The sequence below is a fragment of the Delphinapterus leucas genome, chromosome 7 (genome assembly GCF_059928025.1).
Source record: "Delphinapterus leucas isolate spDelLeu-1000000601 "Yukka" chromosome 7, BTC_Dleu_Yukka2, whole genome shotgun sequence".
Classification (NCBI taxonomy): Eukaryota; Metazoa; Chordata; class Mammalia; order Artiodactyla; family Monodontidae; genus Delphinapterus; species Delphinapterus leucas.
In genome coordinates, this window is record NC_143135.1 from 5,089,931 (window position 1) to 5,108,339 (window position 18,409).

Sequence of the window (18,409 nt, forward strand, 5' to 3'; positions counted from 1 at the left end):
GACCTCCCTTCACCTCTTGTTAGATACATGCCCTCAGCAAATCACTGGGCCTCAGTTTCCCATCTGTGGAAGGGTCAAGGAGGAGGGAAAATGGGGTAAGCGCTTGTGTTGGTGGTCGGTGTTCATTGGACCACAGACCTTGTGGTCATCCACACTCTCCACTGAAGCATCCTTTCTGGTGTGCCTACTCCGTGCCAGGCCCTGGGGATGGCAGGAAACCATGGCAGACGTGGGTCTCTTCCCGGAATAGAAGTACGGGCCTGTGCTGCCCACCTCCTCTTTGCATGACCACGCTGGACCTCCGGGAGCCTCAGGCTGTTTACCACCCCCTCCCCCACCCAGCCCCCAGGGCCTTTGCACTTGTTGGGCTCACCTTTCCTAACCACTCCCTTTTCCACTCTTCCGGTTGGGGGAGACCTTTAGGCATCTGCCCGGCTTGTGGCCACCTCAACTTCTTGACGTCTGAGCTTTTGACCAGAGTACTGGATAAGGGCTCTGGCTCAAGCCCTGACTGGCTGTCTTAGAGGTCACCTAACCTCTCTGTGCCTCAGCTTCCCTTCGTATAAAATGGGGAAAACGGTCCCCACCTCCTGGGGGTCGTTGTAAGGAGTAAAGGAGATAGGGCACCAAAGCTGGAGGACGGTGCCTGGTATCCAGTAAAGGCTGTAATACATGTTACTCTCATCGTTATTTTGTAGTCATTATCATCAACTGCAGGATCCAAAGGGCGAGGCTTCGCACTCTCCCAGCAGGGCAGCACCTGGCCCGTGTGAGCCTCTGGGCAACTTCCCCACCAGCCTAAAGCTCCTGGAGGGAGGTGCATTCTTGGTACCGGCACTGCCCAACTAGAGCGAGAAGCTGAAAAACCCGTTTCTCGGAAAGCCTGGCACACAGTAGGTGCTCAAGAAATAGCCGGTTGACACTAGGAAGCCAGTGGTCCGATTAATGCAGGCTCACCCCCTCTCCCTCCCTCCCACACTAAGCGGTGTAACGCTCAGGCTGCCCACATGGTCTTTAAGGGTGTATCTGCTTCCAGTGACACCCATTCCCACAACAAAGAGGCTCGCCTCCGTGGGGCCACCTCCCCTAGACGCACCCGGGAGGCGCAGTGGGCGAGGAGCCTGCCCACTCCCCAGGGCTGTCCCCGGTGGGTGCAGCTGTGCCAGGGACCAAGTGTCGAAGGAGGTCTCGCGGGGCCCGGGTACGTAAGGAGTTCCAAGATCCGGGTGGCGCCCCAGGGACGCGCGGCGGCACCGCCTCCAGCCGCAATTTAAAGGGCAGCGAGGAGCGGAGGGATCCCTGCCGACTGCTCAATACGGATCCCTCCGCCGCGAGAGGACCGAAGCAACGACTCACCTCATCCCCTCAAAATTCGCTTTTTGTTCCTCCGCCGCGGGAGCACCCGGCGGGGAACTCATTTCTTTCTCGGGTTTCTCCGCCTCCCCCCACCCCTGGTCCCGTAAAAGCAACAGAGGCGTCCAGAGCGGTACGAGCCGAAGTGGTGTCCCTCCGCCTGGCCGCGGGAACTCCTTTTCGTGTCCTTCCACCGTTCCCGGGCGGCGTCCGAGCGGCTCACCGGGGGCGGCGACGCGTCTGCGGCGCGGGTGGTGAGGCTCCGGGGCTATGAGGTGAGGGCGCCCAGGCACCGGAGGCAGCACGCGCGGCGCCAGGACTCAGAACGCGGAGCCCCCAGGCCAGCGGCTGCCTTTTGCACCCCGAGGCCGCGCGAGAGGCGAGGCGAGGTGAGGCCCGTGGCGCGGGGGCGCGGGGGCGCGGTGGGGGCGGGGGGCTCCGGCCGCGGCTGGGACTCATTTCCCGACAGCGGATGGAGCGGGCGGTGCTGCGGCTGGGGCCGCCATCTTGGATTTTACTCTCCATTTTTCTCTGGAATTATTTTTGGTGATTAATATTCTTAGGGGACGGGGAAGTGTTGCCGGGCAGCGCGGGCCCCTCAGCGCAACGGCGGGGCGGCGGGGCCTCGACGCGCCCCAAGGAGGAGCGGGCAGCGCCCGGCGGTGAGCGGGGGGCGGGCGCCGGTGCGGGGGGCGCAGGGGCGGCGGGCTGGGGGCGGGCCGGCGGGAGCGGGGGCGCCGGGCCGGGCGGGGGCCAGGGCCGGGGCCTCGGGGGTGGAGGGACGGCAGGGGGAGGGGCGCGGCGGCGGCGGCGGCGGCGGCCGGGGGGCGCGGGCCCTGCAGTGGGCGCCGCCGCCGGAAGGGAGCGGTAGCGGCCGCCGGGCAGCGCCGGGCCGGCCCGCGGCCGCACGAGGGGAGCAGCCCCGCCGCTCGCGATTGGGGGACTCTGTTTTCCCTTTTCTCCAATGGGCAGCCGTGAATGGTCTCGCCCAATCTGCTCCCTCTGCCGCGCTCAACTTTGGGTTGTTTTTGTTTGGGCTCGAGCCTCCTTTCAGATTTCCTCCCGGGCCCGTCCTCCGCCCCGCTCCGTCCCTCCCCTGACAGCGGCTCCGGCTCCTGGCCGGGGCTTGCCTCCCGGGCCCCCTAAGCTGGCCGGCGTCTCGGGTCCCGAGAAAAGGCGTCGGTCCTCCCAGAGTGACTCGATTCTTTTCACATATCCAAAGGTGATGTATCAGCGTCACCCCTACCTATGAGAGTGGGGGAAACGTTTACAAGATGACAACTCGACCCAACTTGCTGGAATGGTAGAGAAGCACGTTGGACCCAGAGAAACTCACTCCCTCTCTGTTTGGGTTTATTTGACCCCGTGTTAAAGCTCTTTTACTTCCGACCCATTGACTGGGGGAACTTTAAGAATACTGAGGGGGTGAACATGTGTTCTTCGAAGTTAATTTTTCAGAACTTGCCGTATGAAATTCACCCTGGGGGGAAAAGTCTTATCTAGAGTGGTAGGCAGAAGAGTTGATGGGTTGTGATTGCGCTTCTTTTCATCAGGACCTTTTTAGGTTTAAACCATTTTGATATAAAGTATAGTTGAACGTGGCTTTATAGGGCCATCAGAGGAAACAGTTGCTAGCTGAAGCCTTTCTTCCTTTAATATTAAGAACACGCCTGTGACTTCTGATGATTGGTCACAAAAGCGTAAATATTTTGAAAAGGGAGGGGGCAATCCGTTTAGCCTGACATAATTTGTGCATACTGGGAAGTTTACTTAAAGAGTTACTTACTATAGGTACAAGTTTGTAGCCGAATGTTTAGCAACTTCCACCGCAGGTGTGGGCCAGTCATCTAAGCCTTCTCCTCTTCCTTTCCAAGCCCGGGCCCCAGTGGTTTCCCCTGCCTGGTGCCTTTTGCTCGCACCCTGCCCGGCATTCCCGCATCCCCTCCCCGGGATTGATACTCGCCTTCAGGAAGGCCCGGTGAGAGTGTTACCTCCTGGATAAATCTTCACACCCCTTGCAGACCTCTTACAACACAAGGGCAGGGGCTGACCCACTCAGGAGAAGACACACTTCTGCTTTGTTCCCTGAGCAGTTGTTACATTGTATCGTATTTGGTTGTTGACCTTGATGTTGGTTGTTGATTGTTGACCTTGATGTTGGTTGTTGAGCTCGTTATTTATCTCCTCTGCTCAGAGCAGGTACAGAGTAGGTGCTCAGTAGACACTGGATGAAAAATGTTAATTAATAGAGCTTGGTGACCTATACTTAGTTTTTCTTTTTTTTTTTTAATATTTATTTATTTATTTGGTTGTGCTGGGTCTTAGTTGCAGTAGGCGGGCTCCTTAGTTGAGGCATGTGAACTCTTAGTTGTGGCGTGCACGTGGGATCTAGTTCCCTGACCAGGGATCGACCCCCAGCCCCCTGCATTGAGAGCGTGGAATCTTAACCACTGTGCCACCAGGAAAGTCCCTATATTTAGTTTTTCAAAATTTGTTCATTCTATTGTTATTGAAAACATTGTTGTCATTGACACAACAACTTAGTTTGGGTGTGAAAAGAATAATGGGGATACTTACTCTTTAAGAGGAGAGTAGAGTAAGGCTTAATTTTTTATTAGCCCATAAACTTTGAAACCACACTCAAAGTCATTTCCATGTGCCCTCTTGCCATGTTTTCATTTGTCTTCACAGACACACTGAAGTGCTTCTGTCTTGAATGCTCCATACCTGAACCAAATACCAGTGGGCAAAATGGGGGGAGGGGAGGATAGGGGTATAGCAGAATATGCATGTGAAGGAAGTGGTAGCAGGTTGTGTGTCTTTGAGCTTAGAGTTTTGTGGGTGGAGCATGTTGGTTTATAAATTTTCCCTTGGGTCATCTGTATCTGGGATTGAATCTGATTTTTCTTTGTCAATTTGGGGCTTATAGGACATGAGCTTGTGGCCTGCTTGTGTTGCAAAGTCATTTGTGTGTGAAGCATCTGAGCAGCTCCCTGTCCACAGGAATGCCCTTCCCACGGCTTATGAGAGCAAATCCTTTCAGATGAATGATGTCAGTTCCATTATTTTCTATTCTCGCCTGCTGTATATGAGCTCTACTTTCTCTCCACTCACAAACTCCTTCCCCTTCATGGGCAAGAGTTACACGACTGTGTCAGCCCTAGAACACTAATTGCTGAGTTTTCCACACAGTGTTAAAGATAGGGACCATGTGTCCTTGTTCCAGTATGACACACTGTTGGTTCCATAGATATACTGAGTAAATGCAGGAAGAGAGCTTAGGATATCTGTATCTCAGATAGAGCTCTATGCAATATAAGTTTTTTTTTTTTTGCGGTACGCAGGCCTCTCACTGTTGTGGCCTCTCCTGCTGCGGAGCACAGGCTCCGGATGTGCAGGCTCAGTGGCCATGGCTCACGGGCCCAGCCGCTCCGCGGCATGTGGGATCTTCCCAGACCGGGGCATGAACCCGTGTCCCCTGCATCGGCAGGTGGACTCTCAACCACTGCGCCACCAGGGAAGCCCGCAATAGAAGTTTTATGTGTAAGATGTAACTTAATTTTTTAGCCTGATTTTTAGTTACTTTTTATTTTGGGAAAAAAATGTATTTTACTGATGTGTCTTGGTGTAGGAAATGGTTTTAATTGCAATAAAAAGCACAAACTTAAATTTATTACAGGATAAAACTAGCCAATGCCCTTTAAATTTCAAGTATTAGGGAGTTTTAACCATTAGAACACAGTGATTTGAAAAGTAATTGTTTTCTTGGACAGACTGTCAACTCTGAAATCTTTGAATTGAATCCTGTGGTTTTAAATGTTTCATTTAACAAGCTGAATGGGGAAGGGTCCTAGCGAGCAAATCAGGGGACCCTGGGTCTTAGGAAGGTTTCACAACTTCCTTTAAATTCTTTCTACCAACTCTACATTCCGCCCCCCCCCAAAAAAAAACCTTCTACAAATCTGTTTTTACTTTAGTTCTTACAATAATCCCTTTTCTTCCCTGTAATTTGGTGTTTCCTAGAAGATTAGAAGTGCTGGTTGAGAGGAAACATCATGCCTGACCAATATCTAACCCTGTGTTTTTCTATTAATGTGATTGGAGTTTGTCCTGGTCAGATTACAGAAAGTCTAAGTAAGTTTTCACTTACAGCTATATCTTATTTTATTCAACAGACACATCCCCAAATTTTAGTCATGCACACCTTATTTTACATGCATTACAGGATTTTGCTATTTTAAAGGTGTGGAATAGAGAGAATCCATCTGTCCATGACAGACTCATCACCTTATTGTTGTAAATCAGCATTTATGTCTAGCTAAAAAAAAAACAACAAAAAAAAACACTTTCCTTTTGATCCCCATATTGCTCATAGGCAGTAAGTTAGAGTGGATATATTATCTTTACATAGTTGGTGATGGAACCAGAACCATTTGCATTAATTCTAAAATATTGTCACAAGAGGGAAAAAAAAAAAGTCACTGATTTCCGTAGTCATTTATACTGTAAATTATGCCTTGCTTCATGATTTTCCTTCCATCAGATTAAAGGGTTCCTAGGACCACTGGACCACTTTGGTCACTTGCTGCCTCTGGCTCCCACGTCTGCCAGCCAGATTTGAAGCTGGCTGGTATCTGTGTGAGACAGAGTCAAACACTGCACCATCTTCTAAGGTTGATTATAATTAGAACTACAGTTGTACGTATAATTCTGGGGCTGGATGAAGGTCCGCTGGAGTAAGAATCAGTACCTGTCTGTGTTCCAGTCTGCTCCACCTTATTTGTGTAACACACTGACAGGGCCAAGCCTTAGTTTCTTCATCTGTAAAATAACTAAACATTAATCTCTGAGATCACTTCCAATTTTAAATTATACTTTATCTTTTACACTTGATCGCCACCCATCTTCTCACTTCTAAGAGCGAATTTAGTCATATTTTGCCATCTCTCCAATTGGTTTACATAGTTCATCTGTATATTCCATGTAGTCTTTTCTCCTTGTTTTGAAATATTAAGTTGATGATACAGCTTACATTCATTTGGGTTTTAGAATTTGGAGACTAGGGTCCCAAAAGCCTAATTCTTAAGGTCTATATGGTTCCCACATCTCTGTGGCTCCTACCTATCAGTTGCATTTCTGCAAGATGTCTTATTTTCTGTATTATAAGAGTACACAAAAGTTAAGTGGAGCTAGGAAGCATTCCCCAGTGAAAAGCCTGTTTGTTTGTGGGTGATGGACATGTGACTCAAATATTGAAGTAAACCCCAGACTTAGGCCTGAATGCTAGGGTTCTAGACTCAGCCTTACAACTTAAAGCAGTTTGACTTCAGGAAGGCAACTTCATTCTGAGCTTTAGCCATCTCATTTGTAGTGGTAATACCTGTCTCGCCTACCTCATAGGGTTGCCAAGCTGGTGAACCCTCAGTCATGTGTGTTAGGGTGCAACAGACACCTAACTTGCACATCTTTATAGGAACACCGGGTCAGTACATCTCTCATGACACTAGGATTGCCTCTCAGCTTTAAGGCAAAAGATCCCTTCAGTGAAGGGTCATTCTGCTTCCTATTCTGCACTCTTCTGCTCTGTTCATCAGATACTTGGTTTTCACATGCTTCTGTGTGGTTTTGCAAGGTCCCCACTCCTTAGTAGCCCCGTGTAGATTTTCCTGAAAGCTGAAACTCTCGTGCGCCCTCTAGTGTTCCCTGCACACAACCAATATTCCAGCACCACGAACAGTGCCCGGTGGCTCCCAGTAGGTTCTTGATAAATGTTGGATTGAGTTGATTCTAGGTCTTCTGAATGATTCATTTTGTCTGTCTCATTTTTATAACAAGGTTGAAATATATGATCTCTGAAAAGTATTAATGATCTCTGAAAAGTATTTTTATTTTCAAAAAAAATCTTTATGTTGCATGTTATGAAGGGATATATATTTTTAGCAAGAAAACCAACCTACTCTTAGGAAAATGGGTCCCCCAGCTAAAGAGTAAAGGGGGCTGATCCTTCAGCCAGTGAGCCCGTAGAGTCTGGAGCCGGAGAGGCCATATACAAACCTGCTTCTCCCTTCCCGTTAAAAAAGAAACAAAAATCAGACCTCATTCAGAGGAGGATTTAGACAAAGCCAGTTGCTTCAGAAAATATTTGTTTGGTGGATATAAACAGATACCAGGAGTGTTTCTGATCCAAAAAGAAGATGATTGTTTCTGTATTTATGCTTTTGATTTATCCTCCTTGATCATCCAGTCTAAAGTTTGTTCCTATATTATTCTCTCCTGATATCCTAGTTGTTTCCTTTATAGCTCTTACCAGAATTTACTATTTCATGCTTATTTGATTGTCTCTCTTCCCACACTATACTCTGAGCTCCATAAAATCAGGAACCATGTCCCTTTTTGTTCTAGGGTCTTCCTCTTCAAGTATGGGGCGAAGCATGTTTAAGAATTTGAGTCAGGATTATATTGCTTTCTTATATGGTGTCAAGAGTGTACAGTCTTTAAACCCCACCTTGGCTAATTTTTTTTTCTAATTCTCTAAGGCTTCCTCTCCTTTGTAAAGTGGGGGTGATAATAGTAGTATTGTATATGTTGTATATATTTAATGTTTTTATTATATGAATTATGTTGTATAATTTAATATTATATGTTAATGAATATTTAAAATATATTGTATATGTTAAGGGACTGTGATGTGGGTAAATGATATGATATATGTGAAGTTATTAGCACAGTTCTTGGATCATAGTAACGAGCAATAGTGTGAAATGGTGCCCAGAGAACTGGAGCTAAGAGGTGCCTCTCTGTCATCCCCATGGCACTCAGTTCTTCACTCACGTCTTGAGCGGACATTACTTAGCTGTGTGTTGGACACTGTGCTAGGCATTGAGCGGCATGCCCCAGGCACTGTAAGTGGGGAATGCTCCTTTGCAAGGCCTCTCAGACTCTCACGGTGCCAGCATGTGTCTCTTGCTTATTTTATTCCCTTTTCTCTTCACTCCCCTTTTCCTTTCATTTAACTGACCATGATAAAGCTCAAAAATATCTTTTTTTTTTTGGTTTCACATATTGGTAGCATACTATCTTGTCAGAAGAAGTGAATTACTTTGGGCAGGTAATACGTGTCCCTGAGCCTGTTTCTTTTAATCTAAGACTTTTTGCTCTGAAATTCTGTGATTTTTTGAATTAAGATAATGTTGAAATGCTTGGTGAATTGTAAGGTCCTCTGTTAATGTTACTCTTTTCACAGTCACTTCTCTCCTGAGTTTTAACATCTTACGACAGTTTCACGTGGGTAGTGCCCCATCCTCAAATTCAGCAAACCAAACTTTCTCATCTTTCCTGCAAATGTGTTCCTTCTGCAGTCCCTAACTCACTTCGTGGCAATCTTGCAGTCTCCCCAACTGAAACTTCTACCCCAACTAGAGATTTCTGACTTGACTTCCTTTCTGTCCCTCAGCGCCTATGTCTGATTTGTCACCAAGTCTTGCCAAGCTCGTATTTGAAAAACCAGAGCTTTCCTCTCTCTTCCCATCCATTTCTACTCTTCGTTGCATTTAGTTTTCTAACTGGTCTCTCTGCCGCCAATCACATGCTTTTTAGCTAGTGGGGTCCTTTCTATGAGTACAGTTGAGCAAATTCTCCAGTCTTTCATCTGTGTAACCAGAAAAAAAAAGGTACCTGCTTTACAGGGCGTGACAAATGATAAAGTTAATATAGGAAGCACTAAGTGAATGGAGGAGCAATTATTTTAACAAATGGAGTTACAGTAAGATAATATTTTATCAGATACACAACAAGGTATATTCTATTGTAACAAAATCTGCAGTCCCTCTGAATGTTGACATGTGAGGCTAATTCAGTGATGTTTAACTATACATTGTTGCCAGAAGCCACATTCCTTCTCTTCAGGAGCTGTAGGAAAAGCAAAGCTGATCTCAACTCTGTATCATAAATTAGCACCCCTGGTCCTTTTTTATTCTGTTGAAAATTTGTACTTTTTTTAATGGATGAGGTGATGTGATTTTTTTTTTTTCTTTCCTGTGAGAGTTACGGTAGGATGAGGAATGGAGGGGAAATTTCTACTTGATTGTTTAAAGTTTTGTGAATAATACATCAGCAAATCTTCTTTGTTTCTTAGTTACATGAAAAGAGGAGACAGTTGGAGACCTTTATTGTATTAGCAGTTTCTGCTTATTTAATCCTTGTGCCAAACCTCTTTTCATTTTACTAATGAGACATTAGCGAGGTTAAATGGCTTGTCCAGGGTCACATTGCTGGAGAGCAGTGAGTGGAGCCAGGGCGGCACCGATGCTTTGACTCCACCCCGATCCACGTCCTGAGCCACTGTGCGCGCTGCCCCTTGCACGGTCTGCCACCTGGCCTTTAGGACCCAGCCCAAGAACCACCTTTTGGAAGTTTTTTCTCACCCTTGTTTTTGCCCAGTAAGAATCAATTGTCCTTTGTTCTACTTACCTCATAGCCTCTCAGGAACTGCGGGCTGTACTTACAGACTCTTGACACTAGGTGGCATCTGTTTCTAGAAAAGTAAAATGCTGTTTGGGTCTCAGAGACTACTCTAACAAAGGAAGCGTCCTTGATTTTACTTATAGGCACTACGAGGTAAGCGGATGGGTCAGACACGGAGAGATGGGGAGGGGATTTTAAGATTAGGGGCAGAATTCCCCTCAACAACCACGTCAGCTAAAACCTTTATTTTAGAAATACCTACTGAGACAATTGGAGACACAGATCTTTCTTACATAAAACCCTTTGTTGTGATACGTGTTGGTGTACGTGTGGTGTACATAAATAAGGAACTGTGAAACAGTATTTTCTGTAATGAGTTTATCACATGCTCAGCTGTAGTTCAGTGGCTGAATAAGTGTTGCAAACGTCTGATCATAGACTTAACCAGTGGTGGCTGTTTTGCTGTTTTAAATGGTCTGCTAAATGAAAAAGTCTAATAGTTCTGATTTTCTTTTTTTTATTGTAAACATATATGTAAATATGATAATGTTCAGTATGTTACGTCTAAGGAAGATCTTGGTTAACTGTGCTTAAACAGTGCATGTGTAATTAGATGTAATTAAGACACCAGCTTTATCTTCAAAATCCATATAGCTCTCTCTGTAGCCGTGTTTCATATGTGCAGTTGAAGGGGGAAATGTCTTTTTTTTAAAGTGTATTTAAGACAACTTTTTAAAGGTGCTTAAAATCTCTTTCCCTGTGACATGTTGGAATTTTATGTATTTCTGGAGTCTAATTAGAAAGCATTTTTACTTTGATTTGCTTTTTCCTGGTCTCTGTATTAGTTTCCTGTGTGTGCTGTAACAAAGTACCACAGACTTGGTGGCTTAAAATAGCAGACATGTATTCTCTCACAGTTCTGGAGGCCGGAAGTTCACCATCAGTTTCACTGGACCAAAATCAAGATATGGGTAGGGCTCCCTCCAGAGGCTCTAAGAGAGCATTGTTCTTTGCCTCTTCCAGTTTCTGGTGACTGTGGCATTCCTTTGCTTGTGGCCACCTCACGCCACTCTTTTCCTCTTCTTCTCAAGTGTGTGTGGTGTCCAATCTCCCTCTGCCTCTCCCTTTTAAGGGCACTTGGGATGACATTTTGGGCCCACCTGGATAATCTCTTTCATCTCAAAATCTGTAATTTACTCATATCTCCAAAGACCCCTTTCCTTATAAATTAACATTCATAGGTTTCAGATTAAGACCTGATAGATATCTTTGGGGACCATTTTCCAGCCTCCTTTAGAGAAGTTATTGCAACCAACTTAGCAGGATTAGTGACGCTATCTCTAGCCATCATTTTATCCTAAAAGGGGGTGGGTGGAGCATTATTATGCATTGGTGGGACTGCTCTTTTCAGGCACCATCCTCTTGCTGGTCTGATTGGGGCTTTGCCACCTGAGGCTACTTGAGAAAGCTGTTAAATTGGCTGAAGCAAAACGCATATGAGTTTGACTCTACAAAAGCTGGAAAAGGAAAGCAGAAATGATACTTTTAATAATGGCATGTCATTAGTAATTATTTTACAAGTATAAAGACCTATTCTTTGCTCTGGAGTTTGGTGCTAGATACCCGATTAGCATTGAATCTGCATGACGGCTCCAGTTGTAGAGCAACAAGGGCTTAATGCTGAATTAAGAAGAAGAAAAATCCCCAAGACTTTTCTTTCGTACCACTAGGAGTAGTTGAACTCTGACAGGTCATCTAAATTCTTAAATGAGATTTATTTCTGACAGTGTTCATAGGAGCAAGTTTTAAGGTTATAGGTGAGATCGTGGATTCATGGTAGATTTCTAAGAAATTGGCAACTGGGCAATTACCCTGTCAAACTGCATTACAGAATTACAATGGAATAGTGATCCCAGATGCTTCTGATGGCTTCTCAGGGCTTCTTCAACTGGTCTGATTGTGTGAATTATTACTGTAGGATTCCATGGAACCTTGGCTATATGTTATTTGCAGATGAATTTGGAATAACCGTTGATAAATACTGACATGGAATTCTTTGGTACATATATTATAGAGTCCTTTTGTAATTTTAGATTTGAGGGGGAAAACTAATACCCACTGGGGCTTATGTGTAGCAGTTACGTTTGAGACTAGAAAGGGGGATATGATATGAATGGACCTGTGGTATGTTGGGCCTTGTGCTAGGTTCCAGTGATACGGAAGTGTACCTTAGCTCGTTTATACTGCAGTGGGGAAGGCAAGTGTCACCAAGTAATTACATAAAGAAGTGAATACAGTTGTGATAAACACCATGAAGGAGAAATATTCAAGCATGTACCCAGACAAATCTCCTGGGTGGAGGGGTGGGAGGTGGGGACTGATGGGCAGGCTGGCAGTAGCCCAAGTGCAGAGGCCAGTGGTGGGAAGATGCCTTGCACACTAGAGGGTCGTAAGCTAGGCTGTGTCTGGAGTATTAGCTGGAGCAAGGGGTGAGACTGGCAGGGCTGGATCATGCAGGACCTGTAGGCCTTGGTAAGTAAGGTAAATTCTGTTAATGGTAGTTCTTAACAGTTTCAGAATACTTTTATTTTTGCTATTGCATGTAATTTTCACATGTGAGATAGGCTGCACACATGAGGCCCTAGAAGGGGGAGTTGGTTTTTTACTTAACTAGTGGGATGTTGTTGGAATTGATAGTAGTCTGAGTAGTTTCACCCCTGGTCCACCTTGTGCTCTTTGCTCTTTTGGGGTGGGGGCTGTGTGTGTGTTTGTTGTTTCTTCTTTGGACAGTGCTTTCTTTCATTTCCATGCTTTTCATTTGTGTTTGTCTTTCTTGTGCTTATTTTAAATATAAAGCCCCTGGGAGTCGGGGATTGTGACACTTGAGCATCAGAGTCCACAAGCAAAGGCATCAGAAACTTGTGGAAGTAGTTCAGTGATATTTTTTCAGTTCCCATCAACCTAGAAGTGTGATATTTGAATTGCTGTGTTTAAAGTTTTAGAAGTTGGCTTTAACTTACACACATACGGATGATGCAGAAGGATTTTTGTGAAATCTGTTTTATTTTCCTTATATACACCTTTATTTTTTTATTACAAAGTAATATATGTTCATTTTGAAAAGTTGAACCTTTTGAAGAATATGTCATGTAACAGTTAAAAAAATTGCTTGTAATCTTTTTCTCCAAAGATAAAACTGTTAACTGGTGTATCGCATTGTTTTCTTAGCAAATTGTAACTGAATCACGTGAAAAATGTTTGTTCTGCTTTTTCTCAATAAAGATTTTCAAAAGTGCTCTAGCAAGCTAGACCCTGCTTTTTAAAAATATATGTTATCTTTTCATTTTCAGCCACTTGGGGACTGTTTCCATGTCGATGGATAATTTCTCAAAGATAAACTGTCTGCAGACAAGTTCAGCTTGTAAACTGGTTAGAGTTCTTGCTAATGGCACAGGAATTATTTTGAAATTCTCGGTAGTCTTTCAGAATCAATATTTTCATTTTTCTGACAGATGTTTTGAAATCCTGATTTGTGTTTAGGATATTCAACAAAAAATTCCTTTCCAAAAGCTTTAAGTGAAAAAGAATTGAAACCAAAGTTCTCAAATTGGAGGTGAGCAGCTGAGCTCAAAAGTCACTAAGAGTTTATGATCCTTGTGTGTGTCCATAAAGGGACAGTGGGAGGCTAACAGAGTGTTGACATTTCTCGAGGGTCCATCACTGGGAATAGAGCGGGCACTTTACATAAACCAAGCGCATTTTTCTATGGAACAACTCTGTGGTTTCTTTAGAAACGTGAATATCAAGTATTGGGGGAAGCGGATTGTTTGGGTTTTTTCCAATTATAAATAAATAGGTTCACTGTAAACATTTTGGGGAAAAAATCTTTTCTTGATGTTAATCGCATTCCCCTGAAGACAGCCATTGCTCTTGGTGATTTGGATTGTATGATGATGTGTGTGTGTGCTTTTTACCTTTGTGGTATTAAAATGTGATTAAACTTTCCTCTTTAAATGCAACCCTTATTTTAGCAGTTTTCTAGCACGTTTTGTGTTGTCATAAATTGTGTGCATTTGATACTAGAATCTGAAGTATGTGCATCCTTCCCCACCTTTTGGTCCAGTGAAACCTTTCCTGTTGATTTCCTGTTGATTTCAGGTAGTCCCTGGGGGTGGGTGCAAGGTGTGCCCATGCCAGAGCATAGTCACAGCTGCGTTTCCTTAGAGCCTGGTTGTGTCATTTTTGCGGACACTCATAAAAATAGAGGGGGCAAAGCCTTGCACAGAACCCTCAGGGATTCCGTCCATCAGCATACTCAGGTGATTTATTACTTCAGGCCAGAGAGCTCATTAATCTGTTCGTTTAAAAACTTTTTTTTTTTTTTTTAAACAAAGATCCTTGTAAACTCTCTCAAGGCATGCTGGTCTCAAATTAACCTATTCCCACCATCTCCCATCCTGTGAATATTACATTCATCTTTTCTGGCACCTGAAATTTGGACTCTTTTTCTCTTGTTTGAAACAAATAACAAGAACTTAGGACTCTCTTTATTCATTATTCCTTAGAGTCCTTTCTGCCATCTCATTCTTTCCCCGTGAGCCCATGTTTCGAGACTTTATGTCCATTTCAGAAGTTCTCTGTCGTTTCTGAGAGAGGCTCACAGTGGCCCATCTGTCATGACTTTCAACTCTCAGAGATTTGCCTTATGAGCAGCTGCAGCCTGTGCCCAGCTGGGTCACTCCTTCCTGAAGCGCTGGGCCCTGGTTTGCTTTTGCTTCTCCTCCTGCCTCACTAGTTGCTCCTTTTAGTGTCCTTAGCTGCTGTTTCCTCATCTTGATCGCTAAATATTTGGGTGTCCCTCAGTCCTTAGACTTCTTTTATCTCTACCTACTTCCTAGGTGATTTCCTCTTGCCCCATGGCTTGAAATCCCATTAGTCTCCTGACTCCAAGTTTATACATCCAGCCTGGGCCTGTCCTCCAGATCCAGCTGCCTAAACATCTCTGCTTGGTCTCTAGTAGGCATCTCAAACATGACCAAACTCGTGCACCCCACCCCCTGGCAAAACCCGACCTCCCTGTGGTCTTTGTCACCTCCATAACTGCTAATTCCATTCTTCCACTTGCAAGCACATCTGAGCTGTCTCTCTTTCACACAGTGTCGGCAAAATCTTCAGAAAAGATCCTGAGACGAACCACTTCTCACCGCTTTTGCTGCTGCGAGCCACCAGCATCTATTTTCCCTCTCATTGATTGCTGTGGCCTCTTTAACTGCTTTCTCTCTCGTCCCCCCAAATTGTTAGTCGCTTTATTAGACCTGCTTTTTCAAAAGCATTCCAACTCTTTGCCACATGACAAGCATCCAGCATGGGCCTTTAACACTTAACTCCTGTCACTTCTCTGCTCTCTCCCTGGGAGTTAGTGCCCAAGTCGCAGAAGGGGCTTGGAGGCCCTCTGGCCTTCCTCCTGCCCCTCTTACCCCCTGCTCTGCTCCAGCCACACTGGGCTCTGTGCTGGTCCTCGGACACACCAGCTGCTTTGCTCCCTCGGCTTTGTACTTGCTCTTTGCCTGGTGCTCGCTCCTCAGTGCTGCCCCGCTTTTCCCCAGGCCCGCCCTGGCTCCACCTGAAACACTCCCGCCACTTAGAAACCGCTTCATTTTCTCCAGGGTGCTGGCATTTATTTGTTCGTTTGTTGCTTCCCAGAGCTTTCTTCGTTAGAATAAGGCACAGGTGAGGGTGAGAAACATTTGCTGTATCCTCAGTGCCTGGAATAGTGTCTGGAATGTAGTAGATGTCTAATAATTTTCATGATTTTTTTTTTTTTTTTTTGCGGTATGCGGGCCTCTCACTGCTGCGGCCTTTCCTGTTGGGGAGCACAGGCTCCGGACGCGCAGGCTCAGCGGCCATGGCTTACGGGCCCAGCCGCTCCGCGGCATGTGGGATCTTCCCGGACGGGGGCACGAACCTGTGTCCCCTGCATCAGCAGGCAGACTCTCAACCACGGCGCCACCAGGAAAGCCCTCGTGATATTTTTATATTGGGAAATCAGATCAGAGAAAGATTTGTAGCTGTTAGGCCATTTAAGGAGTCGCCAGTACTCCTTTCTTGAAAATTGTTTTTCTGCCAATTTTGGAATAAATTTGAGGTAATTTTAACTTCTAGATATAGTCAGTGGCCAGTTAGCTCGGATACGTCCACCAAGCCATGACCATGGTAGCGTTTCCATGTGAGCCAGCTGGGTTCCAAGCCAGAGAGACTGCACCCTTGCTCTGTTGGGAGGGGGGAGCTCTGGGGGAGCCACCCAATGTCTTCAGCTCCTGTTTCTCCTCCTAAAATATCCACTTGTGTTAGCTTGTGAAATTCCGTCTCCACCTTTAATGTGTAAGTGTTCTTCCAGCTCATAGCCTTACGGGAATGATCATGCCAACAGCAGATCCTGCACTCACGAGGGCAGAACAAACAGTGACCTGACGATGAGTAGAGTGTATGTTCGTTTTGAGCTAAAAGTTTATAAATAGCCCCCAATTTCTGATAGCTTTACTAGAACTGCTTTTACAAAATATTCATTGTGAGCTTAAGTCTTTTGCCTTAATGATAGCTGTTGTTATCTGGACGAGTGGAGAGTATTGGTGCCTCTGCTAGGATACATCCAGACATAACATACAGTGTGTTCATATTAGTGAAATTCAGCCATGTCTTGTGATTGACAGTGCTTGTTATGCTATGGTACCTTAAGTTCAAACAAAATAATATCAGTTGACTGCAATATAAATGAGACCCAGGGTTAGGAATTTGCTCCATTTTGGATCATTAACCCACATTTAATTGAACTGATGTGTAAGTTAGAGTGGATCTCAGTCTGTGTTCCACACTGTGTTCTAGTACACAGTAGCTGGAGTATACTACTAAAATAATTTATTGGTGAACTTTTCCAAATTCTTGGTAAAACTTAGGTTGATAGGTATAATTTCCTCAAATTAAAAATTTTTATTCCATACTTCTTAAAATTTTGGTATTTGCTCTTTGCCCTAACAGACGAACAAATGAATGAATAAGTAACTTAGAACGATAGTTCTGACACTGGAAAACTAGTGTCAGAATCACCTGGAGGGCTTATTAAAACACAGATTGCTGGGCCTTTTCCCAGGCTTTCCACTTTTTATCTCTGAGTAGGAAGCTTGGTTGCGACTTAAGGATTCTCTGGAGAGGTGACTTGCTCTTTCTTTTGTCTCTTAATTCTGTCTAAAGCCACATTGCTCTTTTCTATTCCGTATAGTTACATTTTATGTGTTAATCATTGAGGAGTATTAGGGCTCCACAGAGTCTTAAAAACACATTCTTCCATCATTATCTATAAGTTGTATGTTATATGTGGGCGTTCTTGAGATGAATTTCCTAAAGGACCCAAAGCACTTTACCACCTTCTTGTTCTTTTTCTCTGGAGGTGCAGAGTCGGGGGTGAACCAGAAAGCATAATGGCAGGTAGTAGGGAGGTTGATGGCGGTGATGGCTGATTCCTGCCATGTCTTTCCTGTGCCAGAGCTGCTCCAGCCGCCTGTGACAGCACGAGCATCTTGAGGAAGAAGAGAATTTGAAGAGGTCAGGTTATAATTTATAGTTTAAAAAAAGTACAAAAGTGGCAGCTCCTTTGAGGTGGTTTAGACCACAACCTAATTTATTTATTCTTTCGTAAGTTGAGTGCCTTTGATCTGCTTTGTGCTGTACTAGAGAAAAGAAAAATAAGTTCCTGACCTCCGGAGCTCTCAGTCCATTAAGGAGGCAGACAGGCCTTCACTATATGGTGACATAAGGGCTTTTACCCAGGTTTTTTTTTTTTTTGGCTGTGTTGGATCTTCGTTGCTATACGTGGGCTTTCTCTAGTTGCAGCGAGCGGGGGCTACTCTTCGTTGCGGTGCACAGGCTTCTCATTGTGGTGGCTTCTCTTGTTGCGGAGCACGGGCTCTTGGCACACGGGCTTCAGTAGTTGTGGCACGCAGGCTCTAGAGCACAGGCTCAGTAGTTGTGGCACACGGGCTTAGTTGCTCCACGGCATGTGGGATCTTCCCGGACCAGGGCTCGAACCCGTGTCCCCTACATTGGCAGGTGGATTCTTAACCACTGTGCCACCAGGGAAGTCCCTCACCCAGTTTTATAGTAGGGGTGTCCACCTGGATTTGGCAGTGAGGGTCAAGGAAGACTTCCTGGAACATGAAGGAATTAGCCAATCAAAATGACAGGTTGTCTAAGTATAAATATAAGATATTTGATCATCAATAGGGGGTCTTCTGTTTAATTTGGTAAAGTATTAGTTGAAAAATATTTAGCTTAGAACTGATGTATCAATATTTTACTTGCCCTTTCCTATTATTTAAGTAGCAGCATTTTTCTGGGTTTAGTGAAACCTACAAGAAGAATCAAAAGATAGGCACAATAAAAGTTGAATACTAATTGAATTTTAATAGTGAAGGAACCAAGAGAAAATTACATGTTCGAGAACAATTGTAAAAGTATCCTTAATATGGATCAGCTGTTGTTCACGTTTTTGCCTAAGCATGTTGCTCTCACCCACATTTTACCTCACTGTGAATTCACA

General features: G+C 44.9%; 1 protein-coding gene across 4 annotated transcripts in view; it reads left to right on the forward strand.

Annotated features, from left to right (window-relative positions):
• The first annotated feature begins 1,091 nt into the window (after positions 1–1,091).
• Positions 1,092–18,409, forward strand: part of KMT5B (lysine methyltransferase 5B) — a 53,632-nt gene continuing 36,314 nt past the window's right edge. Inside the window, exon 1 of one of the 4 annotated variants that reach the window (XM_022591208.3) lies at positions 1,092–1,742. The gene's annotated coding sequence lies outside the window, so the exon portion shown is untranslated. Of the gene's footprint in view, positions 1,743–1,886; positions 2,016–12,214; positions 17,416–18,409 lie in introns of those variants that run through there. The other 3 variants (XM_030763370.2, XM_089914397.1, XM_022591210.3) reach the window with 3 other exon arrangements.